The sequence below is a fragment of the Hypanus sabinus genome, chromosome 2 (assembly GCF_030144855.1).
Source record: "Hypanus sabinus isolate sHypSab1 chromosome 2, sHypSab1.hap1, whole genome shotgun sequence".
In the NCBI taxonomy this organism is placed as follows: domain Eukaryota; kingdom Metazoa; phylum Chordata; class Chondrichthyes; order Myliobatiformes; family Dasyatidae; genus Hypanus; species Hypanus sabinus.
In genome coordinates, this window is record NC_082707.1 from 9,352,780 (window position 1) to 9,368,121 (window position 15,342).

A 15,342-nucleotide genomic window follows, 5' to 3' on the forward strand; every position below is an offset into this window, starting at 1 on the left:
TAACATGGTGCCTTTGACATCCATTTTCTATCTCCTATTGTAATTTGTAGGCCACATCCTTGCTTCTGTTTGAGGGTCTGCATACAACTTCCATCAGGGTCTTTTTACCCTTGCAGTTCCTTACTCTCTCCACAATGGTTCAATACCTTCTGACCCTATGTCACCTCTTTGTAACGACTGGATTTCACTTTTTACTGTTATGAACCCGCAGGTTTCGTTTACTGTGGACTGTCACTTTAAAAGAGTGCTTCAGTGAGGCAGGACTATGATGTTGTTCACTGACTAACTTGCAGCTTGTTTACCTTTAAAACAAGGACAGTCAGTCACAGTCAGAAGGAGAGAGAGGGAGGAGTGAATCTGGAAAGGGCAGCAGCTCCAGCTTGTCGAAGCTGGGAATTTGGAACTCTGCCATACCCACAAGGGTGGGGTGATTATCGATCCAGTGTACATCGAGTGTGTGGCTGTCACTTTGTATAATTCATAGGAGTTGATTTAGGAATGTCCTGTGGGGCCACTCGAAGTTAACCCTTGGCTGGGTATGTTATGTGGTAACCCCTTGAAGACGACATCCCTGTGACAGATCACTCTGGTGGTAATTCGTATGTGGATTTGGAACGGCTCGACTGAGGATCATTGACAACTGATATTTATTGATTATCATCGTAGAACCTGTGGAATTTGAATTAATTGCCTTCTCTCTACATTTTACACTGGATTACAAATATCTCTCTCCCATCATTTATCCCGTGGATGAACTGAACTTTCATGCTTTCCCATCTCAAGACCTCGTTCCCCCGAGCTCAGTAGTTTACACACACATACACATCACACTGTTAACTTTTGTTTATCTTGGTTAAGTTGCTATATTACAAGTAGATACTAATAAAGATAGTAGCTTTAACATCAAAACCAGACTCCAAGTGTGAACTCTATTGCTGCTGGTTGGTTTCTAAATTGCTACAGTTTGTAACATTACCAACAGAGCAATGCCTCTGCCCCCTCTGCCTTCCTGCCTGTCCTTTCGTTACAATGTGTGTCCTTGGACATTAAGCTCCCAGCTGTAATCTTCCAGACACGAGTCAGTGATGCCTACACCATACTTGCTAATCAGCAACTGTACTGAAGGGGAACCTGAGGGGGAACTTCACTCAGAGGGTGGGGAGAGTGTGGAACGAGCTTCACTCAGAGGGAGCTGAGAGTGTGGAACGAGCTTCACAGAGGGTGAGAGTGTGGAACGCGCTTCACTCAGAGGGTGAGAGTGTGGAACGAGCTTCACTCAGAGGGTGGTGAGAGTATGGAACGAGCTTCACAGAGGGTGAGAGTGTGGAACGCGCTTCACTCAGAGGGTGAGAGTGTGGAACGAGCTTCACTCAGAGGGTGAGAGTGTGGAACGAGCTTCACTCAGAGGGTGGTGAGAGTATGGAACGAGCTTCACAGAGGGTGAGAGTGTGGAACGCGCTTCACTCAGAGGGTGAGAGTGTGGAACGAGCTTCACTCAGAGGGTGTTGCGAGTGTGGAACGAGCTTCACTCAGAGGGTGGGGAGAGTGTGGAACAAGCTTCACTCAGAGGGTGAGAGTGTGGAATGAGCTGCCCTCAGAGGGTGGGGAGAGTGTGGAACAAGCTTCACTCAGAGGGTGAGAGTGTGGAACGAGCTTCACACAGAGGGTGGTGAGAGTGTGGAACGAGCTTCACTCAGAGGGTGGTGAGAGTGTGGAACGAGCTTCACTCAGAGGGTGGTGAGAGTGTGGAACGAGCTTCACTCAGAGGGTGAGAGTGTGGAACGAGCTTCACTCAGAGGGTGGGGAGTGTGTGGAACGAGCTTCACAGAGGGTGAGAGTGTGGAATGAGCTTCACTCAGAGGGTGAGAGTGTGCAGTGAGCTTCACTCAGAAGGTGGGGAGAGTGTGGAACGGGCTTCACTCAGAGGGTGAGAGTGTGGAACGAGCTTCACTCAGAGGGTGGTGAGAGTGTGGAACGAGCTTTACTCAGAGGGTGAGAGTGTGGAACGAGCTGCCCTCGGAGGGTGAGAGTGTGGAATGAGCTTCACTCAGAGGGTGAGAGTGTGGAACGAGCTGCCCTCGGAGGGTGAGAGTGTGGAACGAGCTTCACTCACAGGGTGAGAGTGTGGAACGAGCATCACTCAGAGGGTGGGGAGAGTGTGGAACGAGGTACCCTCAGAGGTTGGTGAGAGTGTGGAACGAGCTTCACTCAGAGGGTGGTGAGAGTGTGGAACGAGCTTCACTCAGAGGGTGAGAGTGTGGAACGAGCTTCACTCAGAGGGTGGGGAGAGTGTGGAACGAGCTTCACTCAGAGGGTGGGGAGAGTGTGGAACGAGATTCACTCAGAGGGTGGGGAGAGTGTGGAACGAGCTTCACTCAGAGGGTGAGAGAGTGGAACAAGCTTCACTCAGAGGGTGGTGAGAGTGTGGAACGAGCTTCACTCAGAGGGTGGTGAGAGTGTGGAACAAGCTTCACTCAGAGGGTGGGGAGTGTGTGGAACGAGCTTCACAGAGGGTGAGAGTGTTGAACGACCTTCACTCAGAGGGTGAGAGTGTGGAACGAGCTTCAATCAGAGGGTGTGGAGAGTGTGGAACGAGCTTCAATCAGAGAGTGGTGAGACTGTGGAACGAGTTGCCCTCAGAGGGTTTGAGTGTGGAACAAGCTTCACTCAGAGGGTGGGGAGAGTGTGGAACGAGGTACCCTCAGAGGTTGGTGAGAGTGTGGAACGAGCTTCACTCAGAGGGTGAGAGTATGGAACGAGCTTCACTCAGAGGGCGGTGAGAGAGTGGAACGAGCTTCACTCAGAGGGTGAGAGAGTGGAACGAGCTGTACTCAGAGGGTGAGAGTGTGGAACGAGCTTCACTCAGAGGGTGAGAGTGTGGAACGAGCTGCCCTCACAGGGTGGTGAGAGTGTGGAACGAGCTTCACTCAGAGGGTGGTGAGAGTGTGGAACGAGCTTCACTCAGAGGGCGGTGAGAGTGTGGAACGAGCTTCACTCAGAGGGTGATGAGAGTGTGGAACGAGCTTCACTCAGAGGGTGGGGAGAGTGTGGAACGAGCTTCACTCAGAGGGTGGTGAGAGTGTGCAACAAGCTTCACTCAGAGGGTGATGAGAGTGTGGAACGAGCTTCACTCAGAGGGTGGGGAGAGTGTGGAACGAGCTTCACTCAGAGGGCGGTGAGAGTGTGGAACGAGCTTCACTCAGAGTGAGGTGAGAGTGTGGAACGAGCTTCACTCAGAGGGCGGTGAGAGAGTGGAACGAGCTTCACTCAGAGGGTGAGAGAGTGGAACGAGCTGTACTCAGAGGGTGAGAGTGTGGAACGAGCTTCACTCAGAGGGTGAGAGTGTGGAACGAGCTGCCCTCACAGGGTGGGGAGAGTGTGGAACGAGCTGCCCTCAGAGGGTGGGGAGAGTGTGGAACGAGCTTCACTCAGAGGGTGGGGAGTGTGGAACGAGCTTCACTCAGAGGGCGGTGAGAGTGTGGAACGAGCTTCACTCAGAGGGTGGTGAGAGTGTGGAACGAGCTTCACTCAGAGGGTGGGGAGAGTGTGGAACGAGCACTCAGAGGGCGGTGTGAGTGTGGAACGAGCTTCACTCTGAGGGTGAGAGTGTGGAGTGAGCTTCACTCAGAGGGTGAGAGTGTGGAACGAGCTGCCCTCGGAGGGTGAGAGTGAGGAACGAGCTTCACTCAGAGGGTGAGAGTGTAGAACGAGCATCACTCAGAGGGTGGTGCGAGTGTGGAACGAGCTGCCCTCAGAGGGTGGGGAGAGTGTGGAACAAGCTTCACTCAGAGGGTGAGAGTGTGGAACGAGCTTCACTCAGAGGGTGGGGAGAGTGTGGAACGAGCTTCACTCAGAGGGTGAGAGTGTGGAACGAGCTTCACTCAGAGGGTGGGGAGTGTGTGGAACGAGCTTCACAGAGGGTGAGAGTGTGGAATGAGCTTCACTCAGAGGGTGAGAGTGTGGAGTGAGCTTCACTCAGAGGGTGAGAGTGTGGAGTGAGCTTCACTCAGAAGGTGGGGAGAGTGTGGAACGGGCTTCACTCAGAGGGTGAGAGTGTGGAACGAGCTGCCCTCGGAGGGTGAGAGTGTGGAATGAGCTTCACTCAGAGGGTGAGAGTGTGGAACGAGCTGCCCTCGGAGGGTGAGAGTGTGTAATGAGCTTCACTCAGAGGGTGAGAGTGTGGAACGAGCTGCCCTCGGAGGGTGAGAGTGTGGAACGAGCTTCACTCAGAGGGTGAGAGTGTAGAACGAGCATCACTCAGAGGGTGGTGCGAGTGTGGAACGAGCATCACTCAGAGGGTGGGGAGAGTGTGGAACGAGCTTCACTCAGAGGGTGAGAGAGTGGAACAAGCTTCACTCAGAGGGTGGTGAGAGTGTGGAACGAGCTTCACTCAGAGGGTGAGAGAGTGGAACAAGCTTCACTCAGAGGGTGGTGAGAGTGTGGAACGAGCTTCACTCAGAGGGTGGTGAGAGTGTGGAACGAGCTTCACTCAGAGGGTGAGAGAGTGGAACAAGCTTCACTCAGAGGGTGGTGAGAGTGTGGAACGAGCTTCACTCAGAGGGTGGTGAGAGTGTGGAACGAGCTTCAATCAGAGGGTGAGAGTGTGGAACGAGCTTCACTCAGAGGGTGGGGAGAGTGTGGAACGAGCTTCACTCAGAGGGTGGTGAGAGTGTGGAGTGAGCTTCAATCAGAGGGTGTGGAGAGTGTGGAACGAGCTTCACTCAGAGGGTGTGGAGAGTGTGGAACGAGCTTCAATCAGAGGGTGTGGAGAGTGTGGAACGAGCTTCAATCAGAGGGTGTGGAGAGTGTGGAACGAGCTTCACTCAGAGGGTGTGGAGAGTGTGGAACGAGCTTCAATCAGAGGGTGTGGAGAGTGTGGAACGAGCTTCAATCAGAGGGTGGTGAGACTGTGGAACGAGTTGCCCTCAGAGGGTTTGAGTGTGGAACAAGCTTCACTCAGAGGGTGGGGAGAGTGTGGAACGAGGTACCCTCAGAGGTTGGTGAGAGTGTGGAACGAGCTTCACTCAGAGTGAGGTGAGAGTGTGGAACGAGCTTCATTCAGAGGGCGGTGAGAGAGTGGAACGAGCTTCACTCAGAGGGTGAGAGAGTGGAACGAGCTTCACTCAGAGGGTGAGAGTGTGGAACGAGCTGCCCTCACAGGGTGGTGAGAGTGTGGAACGAGCTTCACTCAGAGGATGAGAGTGTGGAACGAGCTGCCCTCAGAGGGTGGGGAGAGTGTGGAACGAGCTTCACTCAGAGGGTGGGGAGTGTGGAACGAGCTTCACTCAGAGGGAGGTGAGAGTGTGGAACGAGCTTCACTCAGAAGGCAGTGAGAGTGTGGAACGAGCTTCACTCAGAGGGTGGTGAGAGTGTGGAACGAGCTTCACTCAGAGGGTGGGGAGTGTGGAACGAGCTGCCCTCAGAGGGTGAGAGTGTGGAACGAGCTGCCCTCAGAGGGCAGTGAGAGTGTGGAACGAGCTTCACTCAGAGGGAGGTGAGAGTGTGGAACGAGCTTCACTCAGAGGGAGGTGAGAGTGTGGAACGAGCTTCACTCAGAGGGAGGTGAGAGTGTGGAACGAGCTTCACTCAGAGGGTGGGGAGTGTGGAACGAGCTGCCCTCAGAGGGTGAGAGTGTGGAACAAGCTGCCCTCAGAGGGCAGTGAGAGTGTGGAACGAGCTTCACTCAGAGGGAGGTGAGAGTGTGGAACGAGCTTCACTCAGAGGGAGGTGAGAGTGTGGAACGAGCTTCACTCAAGAGAGGGTTGAGAGTGTGGAACGAGCTTCACTCAGAGGGTGGTGAGAGTGTGGAGTGAGCTTCAATCAGAGGGTGTGGAGAGTGTGGAACGAGCTTCACTCAGAGGGTGTGGAGAGTGTGGAACGAGCTTCAATCAGAGGGTGTGGAGAGTGTGGAACGAGCTTCAATCAGAGGGTGTGGAGAGTGTGGAACGAGCTTCAATCAGAGGGTGGTGAGACTGTGGAACGAGTTGCCCTCAGAGGGTTTGAGTGTGGAACAAGCTTCACTCAGAGGGTGGGGAGAGTGTGGAACGAGCTTCACTCAGAGGGTGAGTGTGTGGAACGAGCTGTCCTCACAGGGTGGTGAGAGTGTGGAACGAGCTTCACTCAGAGGGTGGTGAGAGTGTGGAACGAGCTTCACTCAGAGGATGAGAGTGTGGAACGAGCTTCACTCAGAGGGTGGGGAGAGTGTGGATCGAGCTTCACTCAGAGGGTGGTGAGAGTGTGGAACGAGCTTCACTCAGAGGGTGGGGAGAGTGTGGAACGAGCTTCACTCAGAGGGTGAGAGTGTGGAGTGAGCTTCACTCAGAGGTTGGGGAGAGTGTGGAACGAGCTGCCCTCAGAGGGTGAGAGTGTGGAACGAGCTGCCCTCAGAGGGCGGTGAGAGTGTGGAACGAGCTTCACTCAGAGGGTGGGGAGAGTGTGGAACAAGCTTCACTCAGAGGGTGAGAGTGTGGAACGAGCTTCACTCAGAGGGTGGGGAGAGTGTGGAACGAGCTTCACTCAGAGGGTGAGAGTGTGGAACGAGCTTCACTCAGAGGGTGGGGAGTGTGTGGAACGAGCTTCACAGAGGGTGAGAGTGTGGAATGAGCTTCACTCAGAGGGTGAGAGTGTGGAGTGAGCTTCACTCAGAGGGTGAGAGTGTGGAGTGAGCTTCACTCAGAAGGTGGGGAGAGTGTGGAACGGGCTTCACTCAGAGGGTGAGAGTGTGGAACGAGCTGCCCTCGGAGGGTGAGAGTGTGGAATGAGCTTCACTCAGAGGGTGAGAGTGTGGAACGAGCTGCCCTCGGAGGGTGAGAGTGTGGAATGAGCTTCACTCAGAGGGTGAGAGTGTGGAACGAGCTGCCCTCGGAGGGTGAGAGTGTGGAACGAGCTTCACTCAGAGGGTGAGAGTGTAGAACGAGCATCACTCAGAGGGTGTTGCGAGTGTGGAACGAGCATCACTCAGAGGGTGGGGAGAGTGTGGAACGAGCTTCACTCAGAGGGTGAGAGAGTGGAACAAGCTTCACTCAGAGGGTGGTGAGAGTGTGGAACGAGCTTCACTCAGAGGGTGAGAGAGTGGAACAAGCTTCACTCAGAGGGTGGTGAGAGTGTGGAACGAGCTTCACTCAGAGGGTGGTGAGAGTGTGGAACGAGCTTCACTCAGAGGGTGAGAGAGTGGAACAAGCTTCACTCAGAGGGTGGTGAGAGTGTGGAACGAGCTTCACTCAGAGGGTGGTGAGAGTGTGGAACGAGCTTCAATCAGAGGGTGAGAGTGTGGAACGAGCTTCACTCAGAGGGTGGGGAGAGTGTGGAACGAGCTTCACTCAGAGGGTGGTGAGAGTGTGGAGTGAGCTTCAATCAGAGGGTGTGGAGAGTGTGGAACGAGCTTCACTCAGAGGGTGTGGAGAGTGTGGAACGAGCTTCAATCAGAGGGTGTGGAGAGTGTGGAACGAGCTTCAATCAGAGGGTGTGGAGAGTGTGGAACGAGCTTCACTCAGAGGGTGTGGAGAGTGTGGAACGAGCTTCAATCAGAGGGTGTGGAGAGTGTGGAACGAGCTTCAATCAGAGGGTGGTGAGACTGTGGAACGAGTTGCCCTCAGAGGGTTTGAGTGTGGAACAAGCTTCACTCAGAGGGTGGGGAGAGTGTGGAACGAGGTACCCTCAGAGGTTGGTGAGAGTGTGGAACGAGCTTCACTCAGAGTGAGGTGAGAGTGTGGAACGAGCTTCATTCAGAGGGCGGTGAGAGAGTGGAACGAGCTTCACTCAGAGGGTGAGAGAGTGGAACGAGCTTCACTCAGAGGGTGAGAGTGTGGAACGAGCTGCCCTCACAGGGTGGTGAGAGTGTGGAACGAGCTTCACTCAGAGGATGAGAGTGTGGAACGAGCTGCCCTCAGAGGGTGGGGAGAGTGTGGAACGAGCTTCACTCAGAGGGTGGGGAGTGTGGAACGAGCTTCACTCAGAGGGAGGTGAGAGTGTGGAACGAGCTTCACTCAGAAGGCAGTGAGAGTGTGGAACGAGCTTCACTCAGAGGGTGGTGAGAGTGTGGAACGAGCTTCACTCAGAGGGAGGTGAGAGTGTGGAACGAGCTTCACTCAGAGGGTGGGGAGTGTGGAACGAGCTGCCCTCAGAGGGTGAGAGTGTGGAACGAGCTGCCCTCAGAGGGCAGTGAGAGTGTGGAACGAGCTTCACTCAGAGGGAGGTGAGAGTGTGGAACGAGCTTCACTCAGAGGGAGGTGAGAGTGTGGAACGAGCTTCACTCAGAGGGAGGTGAGAGTGTGGAACGAGCTTCACTCAGAGGGTGGGGAGTGTGGAACGAGCTGCCCTCAGAGGGTGAGAGTGTGGAACAAGCTGCCCTCAGAGGGCAGTGAGAGTGTGGAACGAGCTTCACTCAGAGGGAGGTGAGAGTGTGGAACGAGCTTCACTCAGAGGGAGGTGAGAGTGTGGAACGAGCTTCACTCAAGAGAGGGTTGAGAGTGTGGAACGAGCTTCACTCAGAGGGTGGTGAGAGTGTGGAGTGAGCTTCAATCAGAGGGTGTGGAGAGTTTGGAACGAGCTTCACTCAGAGGGTGTGGAGAGTGTGGAACGAGCTTCAATCAGAGGGTGTGGAGAGTGTGGAACGAGCTTCAATCAGAGGGTGTGGAGAGTGTGGAACGAGCTTCAATCAGAGGGTGGTGAGACTGTGGAACGAGTTGCCCTCAGAGGGTTTGAGTGTGGAACAAGCTTCACTCAGAGGGTGGGGAGAGTGTGGAACGAGGTACCCTCAGAGGTTGGTGAGAGTGTGGAACGAGCTTCACTCAGAGGGTGAGTGTGTGGAACGAGCTGTCCTCACAGGGTGGTGAGAGTGTGGAACGAGCTTCACTCAGAGGGTGGTGAGAGTGTGGAACGAGCTTCGCTCAGAGGATGAGAGTGTGGAACGAGCTTCACTCAGAGGGTGGGGAGAGTGTGGATCGAGCTTCACTCAGAGGGTGGTGAGAGTGTGGAACGAGCTTCACTCAGAGGGTGGGGAGAGTGTGGAACGAGCTGCCCTCAGAGGGTGAGAGTGTGGAACGAGCTGCCCTCAGAGGGCGGTGAGAGTGTGGAACGAGCTTCACTCAGAGGGAGGTGAGACTGTGGAACGTGCTTCACTCAGAGGGTGGTGAGAGTGTGGAACGAGCTTCACAGAGGGTGAGAGTGTGGAACGAGCTGCCCTCAGAGGGTGAGAGTGTGGAGTGAGCTTCACTCAGAGGTTGGTGAGAGTGTGCAACAAGCTTCACTCAGAGGGTGAGAGTGTGGAACGAGCTTCACTCAGAGGGTGAGTGTGTGGAACAAGCTGCCCTCACAGGGTGGTGAGAGTGTGCAACAAGCTTCACTCAGAGGGTGAGAGTGTGGAACGAGCTTCACTCAGAGGGTGGTGAGAGTGTGGAACGAGCTTCACTCAGAGGGTGGTGAGAGTGTGGAACGAGCTTCACTCAGAGGGTGGTGAGAGTGTGGAACGAGCTCCACTCAGAGGGTGGTGAGAGTGTGGAACGAGCTGCCCTCAGAGGGTGAGAGTGTGGAGTGAGCTTCACTCAGAGGTTGGGGAGAGTGTGGAACGAGCTGCCCTCACAGGGTGGTGAGAGTGTGCAACAAGCTTCACTCAGAGGGTGAGAGTGTGGAACGAGCTTCACTCAGAGGGTGGTGAGAGTGTGGAACGAGCTTCACTCAGAGGGAGGTGAGACTGTGGAACGTGCTTCACTCAGAGGGTGGTGAGAGTGTGGAACGAGCTGCCCTCAGAGGGTGAGAGTGTGGAGTGAGCTTCACTCAGAGGGTGGGGAGAGTGTGCAACAAGCTTCACTCAGAGGGTGAGAGTGTGGAACGAGCTTCACTCAGAGGGTGAGTGTGTGGAACAAGCTGCCCTCACAGGGTGGTGAGAGTGTGCAACAAGCTTCACTCAGAGGGTGAGAGTGTGGAACGAGCTTCACTCAGAGGGTGGTGAGAGTGTGGAACGAGCTTCACTCAGAGGGTGGTGAGAGTGTGGAACGAGCTGCCCTCAGAGGGTGGTGAGAGTGTGCAACAAGCTTCACTCAGAGGGTGAGAGTGTGGAACGAGCTTCACTCAGAGGGTGAGTGTGTGGAACGAGCTGTCCTCACAGGGTGGTGAGAGTGTGGAACGAGCTTCACTCAGAGGGTGGTGAGAGTGTGGAACGAGCTTCACTCAGAGGGTGGGGAGTGTGGAACGAGCTTCACTCAGAGGATGAGAGTGTGGAACGAGCTTCACTCAGAGGGTGGGGAGAGTGTGGATCGAGCTTCACTCAGAGGGTGGTGAGAGTGTGGAACGAGCTTCACTCAGAGGGTGGGGAGAGTGTGGAACGAGCTTCACTCAGAGGGTGAGAGTGTGGAGTGAGCTTCACTCAGAGGTTGGGGAGAGTGTGGAACGAGCTGCCCTCAGAGGGTGAGAGTGTGGAACGAGCTGCCCTCAGAGGGCGGTGAGAGTGTGGAACGAGCTTCACTCAGAGGGAGGTGAGACTGTGGAACATGCTTCACTCAGAGGGTGGTGAGAGTGTGGAACGAGCTGCCCTCAGAGGGTGAGAGTGTGGAACGAGCTGCCCTCAGAGGGTGGTGAGAGTGTGGAACGAGCTTCACTCAGAGGGTGGGGAGTGTGGAACGAGCTTCACAGAGGGTGAGAGTGTGGAACGAGCTGCCCTCAGAGGGTGAGAGTGTGGAACGAGCTGCCCTCAGAGGGTGGTGAGAGTGTGGAACGTGCTTCACTCAGAGGGTGGGGAGAGTGTGGAACGAGCTGCCCTCAGAGGGGGGTGAGAGTGTGGAATGAGCTTCACTCAGAGGGTGGGGAGAGTGTGGAACGAGCTTCACTCAGAGGGTGGGGAGTGTGGAACGAGCTTCACTCAGAGGGTGGGGAGAGTGTGGAACGAGCTGCCCTCAGAGGGCGGTGAGAGTGTGGAACGAGCTTCACTCAGAGGGAGGTGAGACTGTGGAACGTGCTGCCCTCAGAGGGTGGGGAGAGTGTGGAACGAGCTTCACTCAGAGGGAGGTGAGACTGTGGAACGTGCTTCACTCAGAGGGTGGTGAGAGTGTGGAACGAGCTGCCCTCAGAGGGTGGTGAGAGTGTGGAACGAGCTGCCCTCAGAGGGTGGTGAGAGTGTGGAACAAGCTGCCCTCAGAGGGAGGTGAGACTGTGGAACGTGCTGCCCTCAGAGGGTGGGGAGAGTGTGAAACGAGCTGCCCTCAGAGGGTGGGGAGAGTGTGGAACGAGCTTCACTCAGAGGGTGAGAGTGTGGAACGAGCTTCACTCAGAGGGAGAGAGTGTGGAACGAGCTGCCCTCAGAGGGAGAGAGTGTGGAACGAACTGCCCTCAGAGGGTGAGAGTGTGGAACGAGCTGCCAGTGGAAGTGGTGGATGCGGGTTCGATTTCAACATTTAAGAAAAGTTTGGATCAGTACATGGATGGGAGGGGTATGGTCTGGGGTGCAGATCAAGGGAATTAGGCAGATTAATAGTTTGACACAAACTAGATGGGCTGAACAGACTGTTTCAGTGTCCTGGGTACATCAAACACATTGCCAGAGGTGGTGTTAGAGGCAGATACATTAATTAAGGACATTTGAGAGAAATGCATATGGATGACAGAAAAATTGAGGGTAATGTGGGAGGGAAGGATTAGATTGAACTTGGAGTAGTTTAAAAGGGCAGCACAACATTGTGGACCAAGGTGTATGGACTGTGCTGTTGTCCTCTGTCCTATATCAGAGGTTCACACTCAGTGCTCATTTTATTAAATACATGTTCGTGCAAGCAGTGTTATTTATTTATTGAGATAGCACGGAACGGGCACTTCCTGCCCTTTAAGCTGCACTGCCCAGGAATCCCCCAATTTAAACGGGCCTAATCATGGGGCACTACACAAAGACCAATTACCCTCCCAGCTGGAATGTGTTTGGACTGTGGGAGGAAACTGGAGCACCCTGAGGAAGCCCACGCAGTCACGAGGTGAGTGTACAAACTCCTTACAGGCAGCACGGGATTATAATCACCCAATCATGAGGCAGCAGCTCAATGCATAAAAGCATGCAGACATGGTCAAGAGGTTCAGATGTCGTTCAGACCAAACATCAGAATGGGGAAGAAATGTGATCTAGGTCACTTTCGTCATGGAATGGTTTTTGATGCCAGAGAGGGTTTGAGTATCTCAGAATCTGTTGATCTCCTGGGATTTTCACACACAACAGTCTCTAGAGTTTACAGAGAATGGTGTGGAAAACAAAAAACTAACATCAGTGAGAAGCAGTTCTGTACCTTGTTAATGAGAGAGTTCAGAGAACAGTCAGACTGGTTCAAGCTGACAAGAAGGCAATAGTAACAAATAACCACACATTTCAACAGTGGTGCGCAGAAGAGCATCTCTGAATGCTCAACACATCGAACCTTGAAGTGGATGGGCTACAGCGGCGGACCACGAGCATGCACTCAGTGGCCACTTTATTAGGTATAGAAGCTTCCCAATAAATTAGCCACAGTATGTAGTCCATGTAACCATATAACAATTACAGCACGGAAACAGGCCATCTCGGCCCTTGTAGTCCGTGCCGAACGCTTACTCTCACCTAGTCCCACAGACCTGCACTCAGCCCATAACCCTCCATTCCTTTCCTGTCCATATACCTATCCAATTTCTTTTTAAATGACAATATCGAACCTGCCTCTACCACTTCTACTGGAAACCCGTTCCACACAGCTACCACTCTCTGAGTAAAGAAATTCCCCCTCGTGTTACCCCTGAACTTTTGCCCCTTAATTCTCAACTCACATCCTCTTGTTTGAATCTCCCCTACTCTCTATGGAAAAAGTCTATCCACATCAACTCTATCTATCCCCCTCATAATTTTAAATACCTGTCAAGTCCTCCCTCAACCTTCTATGCTCCAAAGAATAAAGACCTAACTTGTTCAACCTTTTTCTGTATCTTCGATGCTGAAAACCAAGTAACATTCTAGTAAATCTCCTCTGTACTCTCTCTATTTTGTTGACATCTTTCCTATAATTCGGTGACCAGAACTGTACACAATACTCCAAATTTGGCCTCACCAATACCTTGTACAATTTTAACATTAAATCCCAACTCCTATACTCAATGCTCTGATTTATAAAGGCCAGCATGCTAAAAGCTTTCTTCACCATCCTATCTTCATGAGATTCCACTTTCAGGGAACTATGCACCATTATTCCTAGATCACTCTGTTCTACTGCATTCCTCAATGCCCTACCATTTACCATATATGTTCTATTTTGATTAGTCCTACCAAAATGTAGCACCTCACACTTATCAGCATTAAACTCCATCTCCCATCTTTCAGCCCAGTCGATGTTAAAATTGTCACTAATAGTTCTGTACAGATGTCAGAAGAATACAATGAATGGGAAATTTTTACAATAAGGAAGGTTATTTGTGAAATGTTGGGGGTTAAGGGGAAACCACTTGGAACACACGCAAATGCTGGGAGATCTCAACAGGTCAAGCATCATCTATGGAGGGGAATAAACAGTCAACATTTCAGACTGGAAAGGAAAGGAGAAGAAGCCAGAATAGGACGATGGGAATGGCAAGGAGCTCAAGTGATAGGTGAGACCAGGTGAAGTGAAGAGAGGCAATGAAGTAAGAAACTGGAAAGTGATAGATGGAAGAGGTAAAGGAAGAAGGAATCTTATGTAGGAGGAGAGTGAAGCATGGGAGAGAGGTACCGAAGGAAGATGAGGACCAGGGCAGATGAGGACTAGGTCATGGAGGGAATAGTAAACACAAGAGATTCTGCCAATGCTGGCAATCTGGAGCAAAACACACTAAATGTTGGAGGAACTCAGCAGGTCATGCAGCATTGATGTTTTGAGCTAAGACCCTTCAATGGGACACTCATGGAGTTAAGGGACAGAAGGTGGAGAGAGATCGTGAAGGGTGTGAAAAGAATCGTGTGGAGAGGGGACACTGGCAAGGAGCAGTTCCGCCAAGTGGCTGGACCTGAGTGAGAGGAGCTGTAATCTCAGTTGCCTAGTGCAGTGCTCCCCAACCACCGGGCCGTGGACCGCAAAGCATGTGCTACCGGGCCGCGAGGGAACGATATGATTTGGAGATATGAAACAATATGAGTCAGCTGCACCTTTCCTCATTCCCTGTCATGGCCACTATTGAACTTGAACGCACGCAAGGTCATCAGTCGCCTAAACGCAGTGATAACCTCGCACCAGGGATCACTGGTTGGCCTCAGGTAACTGGCCACCTCGCGCGGCTTGTGAGAAGTGCCGTTGGTACTGGCCTGGAGCGCGGACAGATGGGCGCCGCCTCTAAACCTGTTTACCACACCGAATGTTCGTGGGGAGCCAGGTGCTAAAATATTCGCAGACAACCTAATTTAGGCTCAGGGTTTCGTAAATAGTAGAGCAGCTACCTCACTGCGATCTACTGAAAGTCATCCCTCAAGCCAAACTTTTGTCAGTCGATAAATCCTACAAGGGGGGCAGGTGCGCGTCCTGTTGCACTCCTCACTTCATCGGTCGCTCTCTCCGGACTGCGACTGCCGCGGCCCCGGTACGGAGACCTCCGGCCCTGACCTTGTCCAATCACTGGTGCGTTGCAATGATTTTATATGTTCATACGAGGAAAATATGCGCTGTGTGTTTAATATCCAAATGTTACTTAAAATGTTATGATGCTATTGACTTATAAGTAAGTTATAATTGACTATCACTATATTGATGTGAGGAAAATATGCGCTGTGTGTTTAATATTAAATTCATTAGATAAACCCTTTTAGAAACGAAATTGAGTGTATTAGCCACTTATAAGTGACTTATAGTTGACTTATCACCTACATTCCGGTCGTTATTAACATCCCCCACCCCGTCCGCCAGTCTGGAAGAATATTAAACCGGTCCGCGGTGTAAAAATGGTTGGTGACCCCTGGCCTAGAGAACATCCCACTTCATAAGTTGAAATTCAAGTTTAATTGTCATTCAACCATACACATGAATACAGCCCAACGAAACAGCATTCCTCAAGGCCAAGCTACAGAACTTGGTAATGACAGTCTCACACAGCACAAGCCACAGTTGTTTTCTTTCTGTCTATCTATCTATCCATTTAGAGATACAAAACGGAAAACCTGACTTAACCCTAGTCTAATCATGGGACAATTACAATGATCAATTAATCTATTAACCCTCTGGACTGGGGGTGGATACTGCAGCACTCGGGGGGAACCCAAGCATTCCATGGGGAGGATGTATGAACTCTTTACAGAGTACGCTGAGGTTGAACCTTGATCTCCAACGCCTCGAGCTGCAATAGCGTTGCGCTAATCGTTATGGTACTATGATGCCATTA

At 52.5% G+C, this 15,342-nt stretch overlaps 1 protein-coding gene across 4 annotated transcripts in view; it reads right to left on the reverse strand.

Annotated features, from left to right (window-relative positions):
- Positions 1-15,342, reverse strand: part of pcyt1aa (phosphate cytidylyltransferase 1A, choline a) — a 104,076-nt gene that overhangs the window by 48,998 nt on the left and 39,736 nt on the right. The window lies entirely within an intron of this gene.